The 6,330-nt window shown below is 28.7% G+C and overlaps 1 long non-coding RNA gene across 1 annotated transcript; it reads left to right on the top strand.

The window, feature by feature from the left end:
- Window positions 1-364: 364 nt before the first annotated feature.
- Window positions 365-2,671, top strand: LOC116131774. The gene is made up of 3 exons (XR_004128294.1): window positions 365-513; window positions 1,405-1,471; window positions 2,580-2,671. It is a non-coding gene; the product is annotated as an uncharacterized LOC116131774 (long non-coding RNA).
- Window positions 2,672-6,330: the final 3,659 nt, after the last annotated feature.

Raw genomic sequence — 6,330 nt, forward strand, 5'->3', positions numbered from 1 at the left:
TATCCATAAACTTCAGCAGTTTTTTAGAAGCCATATCTAAAATTTAAAAAAGCACACTTGATGACTTATAATAAAAAGAACAATAGTGTAATACCCCATACTTTTTTGTATGGAGTTTTATTAAATTTTATTTTGTGATTCTAGGGGTAAAGTGTTATAATTTGAAAGTTTTGGGGAGTACAAATTAGCCGAAATAAGTAAGGACTAAATTGAAATTTTTTTGATATTTTGATGAACAGTGACCATTCAATGAAAAGAAAAAGGGGGAAGAAGAAGAAGAAGAAAAAAAAAGAGAGGAAAAGAGAGAAGGAAAAGGAGAGAAAGAAAAGAAAGAAAAGAGAGAAAGAAGAAGAAGATAAGGAGAGGAAGAAGAAAAGAAAGAAGGGAAAGGAAGATGGAACCAATAATAGAGAGACAGGAGAGAAGAGAACGATGGAAGTGGCTGGAAAAGTGGCCGCCGGCGAGCAAATTCCGGTGATTGGAAAGAGCAAAGGGAGATTGAGCAAATGGGAGGTGAGTAAAGCTTGATATTTCCCTTTTTTGGTGATTTATGATTCAATTGATTTAAAGAACTCTCTTTGGATTGTTTTGTCTATGATTTGGTATAAATTCATGAAAACAAAACTAAAATAGGGAGATTGATTTCAATAATTTGGTGTGGGTAGAATATACATGTGTTTCCTAAACAAAATTTGGTTAAAGATGTGATTTTGATAAAAGGGTTTACTGTACAAAAATCTGACCATTTGGAATTCCGAAAATTGTTTGTATGTTTTGGTTTTTCATTTGAAGCTTAATTTCGAATATGCTGTTGTAGACTTCGTGAGGAGTATTTAGAAATTTATTTCACTCAAAAACTCGAAGGATTGAATTTTATATGGATTTTCGAAGTTGCCTTGCGAATTCTGGAATTTTCATTTTCTACAGAACATGTATTTTTGAAAAATAATTTGATGCATCTATTCTTATCCAAGTTGAGTTATTTTAAATTCTGGTGAATCCTATATGTGTCTATTTTAATTCTGGAGAGTTTCATGAGGTTTGGATTAAGGGCTGAATTGTTATGAATTTTTCAAGTCAGTAACCTCAATTCTGGAAAGAGGGGACAGATTTGAATGAGTTGAAAGAAATTGTGTTTTAAATAGTTATTGATCCGGCATGACTTGATAAAATTATGAGAACAACTTATGTGTCTCTAGAATACCTGGTTAAAATTATGGCTTAAAATGATGAATATAATTTTTAAGAAAAATCCGAGAGCAACCAATGTTCGATTATGAGGCAGTTTTGTTAAAGAAGAAGTTATGTTCATCTTTTGGTGTGTGAAGTGTCCAATGATTTTAATATTGAGGTGTTACCTTATGGGGACTTATGTATGGAGGATTTATTGGATTTTGTATATAGGGGGCCAAGCAGGGGCATTATTAGAAGATTTCAATCATTTTTCGGCTTAAGGGTCGAGCTTTAAACTGTGAGTGGAAAAATCTAAATTCCTAACTTTCTTTTTAACATAGTTATCTCTAAATGCTCTTTTATACTTGTTGATTGTTTTAAATTGCCTAATATGTTTGATTTATTTATATAAATGAGCTTTATTGCAATGTTATTGTTGGAAATTGTTGATTGACATGAGAAAGATGGAATTTTGATTTTTTGTGGCAATAGTTCGAAAAGAAATGAAAATGGGTTGAAATTAATTGTTAGATTTGAAAACATTTGAGAACCTGCATTTATATTTTTAAGTTGTGAAATTATTATGTGCTCATGGGAAAAATGTTTTGAGAATAAGTATAAGATGATAGTGAGTTTCAAACTACCCTACATAGTACCCATCCCCCTCATAATGTTGATTTGATTATACACATGCGTATGATATGATATTGCCAGCCTAAGTGGGTCAAAGGCCTGAGCGAGGCAAATATCGCTTCACATGATTGATATTGTTGGCCTAAGTGGGTCGAAGGCCTGAGCGAGGCAGATCTCGCTACATTGGATGGATTTTGCCGGCCTAAGTGGGTCGAAGGCCTGAGCGAGACAGATATCGTTACACAGGATATGATTTTGCCGGCCCGAGTGATGCTTGAACTCATTGGGTCGAAGGCTTGAGTGGTGTCCGATTCCGCCTAGCAGGATGGATTTAGTGGTTCAATCCGCGTGATGTTAGATCTGTCGGGTTGGATGGATTTACCCTTGGGTACTAGTTGGGTGAGAGTTTTCACATGTGATTGAGAGATGGTTTGAATATGTATAAATATGTATATCATTTATTTGAAAATGGGAACTTTTCAATGTTAATGTTATCCGTATATGAATTGTTTCTTAGAAATTATATTTTTAGAAAAACATGAGTATTGATTCATTTACCATAATAGTGTTCAGAAAGAAGTCTTGCCATGAGAGATTTCAACATATGTTATGAAAGATGGCTTATATAAAATAAGTTTATGGAAATGAAATTTTATAAGCATGAGTGTTTTTATTGTATATTGAAATGTTTTATTACATACTAACCTATTCCCCACTCACTGAGCATTCTAGCTCACCCCTCATTTTCAAATGTTTTTCTTTCCCCCCACAAGGTCAAGAAGGAGATCATGCAGAGGAGTGAATCCCACTCAAGGTTGGGCCACACGACTTTATTTCATCATATATTCTATAGTTGTGTTTTATTTTCCGCTGCAAAGTTTATGTTTTCTTCATCATGTATTTATTTCTTGTTTTGGATTATTAAAGATATGGAAAAAAAAATCTGATACCATACATTTTATTTTGTGAAAATTTCAGTTATATTTGTTTATTTACAAATGACGTTACATCTATTCGTGAGAAAAAAAGAAAGAGTGCTTATAAATGTTTTGGCTAGAAGAGTTTTATGATGTTTTTAATTCATAAACAGGTTTTATAGTTTTCCCACATGGCACGTCTCCATTACCCGAGTCTCATGGGTGCGTCCGGAGCCTATGGGATAAAGAGGGTCGGGACGAGTCATGTCAAATGGAATCATTAGTCAACCTGAAAAAACAATATTTCCAAACTACTTAAAATCGACAGCAAAGAAAAATAATAGTATAAAAATTTATTCGTACCTTTTAAAAAAATTGCATTAACAAATACTACAACAAACGAACAAGACAAATTTCAGACAATCATGAGTTACAAACCATTTAAATGTGGAAATTCATTACTAATTTTGATTTGGATATTCTATTATACATATTGTGTGTAAATGCATATCCAAATAAACAAAAATAAATAAATTTTAACGTTGTAAAGTTTTGCAAACTGATAGGATTTTTGATGAAATTGTTCAACGTTATCAATTTGCTTGAAATTACAGTAACAAATCTGGTGCGATGGAAACAAAAATAGATATTATAGGGTTAGAGAGTTTGGATCAGGTTGAAAAAAATACTCTTAAGCAATAAAATGTCCTTAAAAGTAATAAACATATTGAAAGACAACATTTAAACAACATGTAAATTTTATCAATCTAAATGACGTAGCACATCAAAATAAAATAAACATGACTACGACTAATCAAATATAATAATAAGTGAAAAAATATAATATCTTATGAAAATGTTGTCCCATTTTCTTTTCATCTTTCATTACAATAAAATTATATTCAAATTTGAATAAAAATTTAGTGATTTGAAACAAACATTATTTTTATAATAAATAAAAATATTGATTATAATTTAAATATAAATTGTTAACATTTATTTGGTTTTAAATTTGATATAATCTCAATGGCCATTGTCTTTCACAATTTCCAAACAGTTTTTGCACATTCTTCATCGACCAATTTATATATTATGACACATTCGTTTGTTTTCTAATTGTTCGGTTTCTATATACATTCAAATGATACTTTTATGCTTATATATATAACACTAACGATTACTAAAACTGCATCTATATCATTATATAAATTTTTATTATAGTTTAAATATCTGCTCAAGCTTTATTCATGTTTTTTAAAATGGCGGATAAATCAAGAAGAAAGCAAACGAAAATATTTCAAGTTTCTCAACAAAAAAATAAAAAGGTAAGAAATAAATTTGTTTGCATTGATAATGTTTCTCTGAATTAAATTACAAAGAATTTTTTATTTCTAATATTTTGTAAATTAATACAATTCCATGAATTTCTTTTTTTGTCAGTTGGTTCGCTGATGAATAAAAAGGACGAATCAAAAAACTTGAAGCAACTTCTGCACAAAGTCCAAATCTGGATGATTTATATGTGGCAAGAATCGATAATAAAAGATGTTACCAATAAAATGGGTAACATCATGGATTCTTGCATGGGCATTGTCTCTGATCTAAATAAATGGCAGAGGTTGGTTGTCGAAGAGGAATTGAAAGTTTTTAAATAGAAAGTTTAAGATCTTTCCTCTACATCATCCAAACATACCTGATAGTAAAAAATGATGATGTAATCATGTTTACAATACATATATAATAAATAAAATTCTTTTTCAATTGTCTCATTGTCAAATGTTTAACTGATTAAAAAGTTTATTATAGCATGTTCTAAATAATTTTTGTTAGATACAATATCAAACGTTAAAATACTATAATAAAAGCAATTGATATTGTTTATCAATGATAGTAACTAATAAAAAAACATAATGAGCAATGTTTAATTATATCAAACAATTAATCAAGCAATAACATGAAGAGATGAATGACAAGAAGGGAAAATAGACAACAGTTAAATGTAACTCATTTTTAAATTTTAAGTGTTGTAAACTTTATTGGTTATATATATATATATATAACTCATTTGCAGCAATATTCAACTGTTGGCGAACAATTTTGAATTCATAACTGGACTTGCAAACCCATTGACAACAGTTATTAATCAGTTTTCTAAACGTGTTCGAATTTATACATTTAATATATTAATTATATACATGTTTTATTGCATATTGTTCGAACATTTACTTTCATCTACTTCCATAACTGTGGTTTGGCGAACCATTGTCTTGTTCTCAAATATTTTAGATGTGTTTAATTCCATAACATACACAAAAATACAAACCATTTAAATTTAAAGTAAATATATATATATATATATATATATATAAACATAACAATATCAATATGTTTTTGTATTATTTTAAAATTTTAATATGTCTGTGTTTATTTTTTAATAGAAATTTATTAATATTCTGACTTTTACACTCCACATTATACGAAGAGTCATTTAAATAATTTTTAATAACTAATGTCTTTATTTATGAATAGATACCTGTTGGGTTCCCAACTGTTCATATTCTATTCTCATTTAAAACATCTTCTCATGTTAATATCTATATAAGGATAACTAAATTGGTATTTGTTTTGCCTTTACAAAATACTTGATTTATTTTCTCTGTTTATCTCAATATGGCTGATAGATCATCAAATCCAAAGAACTATGCAGACGGTAACAAACATCTAAACCATTCTAATATTTTCATTTTTATATAGAAACTCTGTATCTCTATATATATATTTTTTAAATTAACAATATTTGATTATTATACTTAATAGATGAACCCGCTTCAATCCACAAATGGGTTGACTTGAAAGATATTCTTCACAATATCAAAATCAACATGGAGAAACTAAACGCTACAAGACAAAAATTGAAACAAACAATTGATGGACTGTTAGAAATCATGTAGTCAACCATCAGTGTCATTTCTGATCTAACTAAGAGGGAGCTTAGGATTGCTGCAAAGGAAAGAGAACTCGGAATTCATCAGCAGCAGAAATGAAAAAATCTCATGTACACAATCTTTTGATGTTTACAATACAATTAATAAAAAAAATATAAATATATTCCATCAAAAAATACAATAGCAACATTCCAAATTTGCAAAAATACTTAAAACAACAAACTAACACAAATAACTCATTATTTGTAAATATTATAAATACAAGTGTAACAATTTTAGTGTATAATAACCTACATGCTGAACAATAATTTAACAACAGCGTTTATATTAAAAAAACCTTTAATATTGAGTAATTACACCTCTTATATCATAAACATTATTTTATTATGCAAATTATCAAATTGCAAAATAATCAAAAAATTCTAATAGAATATTATACATCGACATTACAATTATGTATTCAACAAACAAGTTGAACAAACTGATCAATTTATTAAATAAAATTACAACTTGCCATTATCAATGGTATATGTCAAACAATTTTAATAAAAAAATACTCCTACCATTTCAATTACAGAACAACTATACCAACGTTTTGTCGAACAATTGTATCATGTATTTTGAATATTTACAACGAATCTTCTAAAGACCAATACTTATTA

Source organism: Pistacia vera, unplaced genomic scaffold (assembly GCF_008641045.1).
Source record: "Pistacia vera cultivar Batoury unplaced genomic scaffold, PisVer_v2 Contig242, whole genome shotgun sequence".
Lineage (NCBI taxonomy): Eukaryota > Viridiplantae > Streptophyta > Magnoliopsida > Sapindales > Anacardiaceae > Pistacia > Pistacia vera.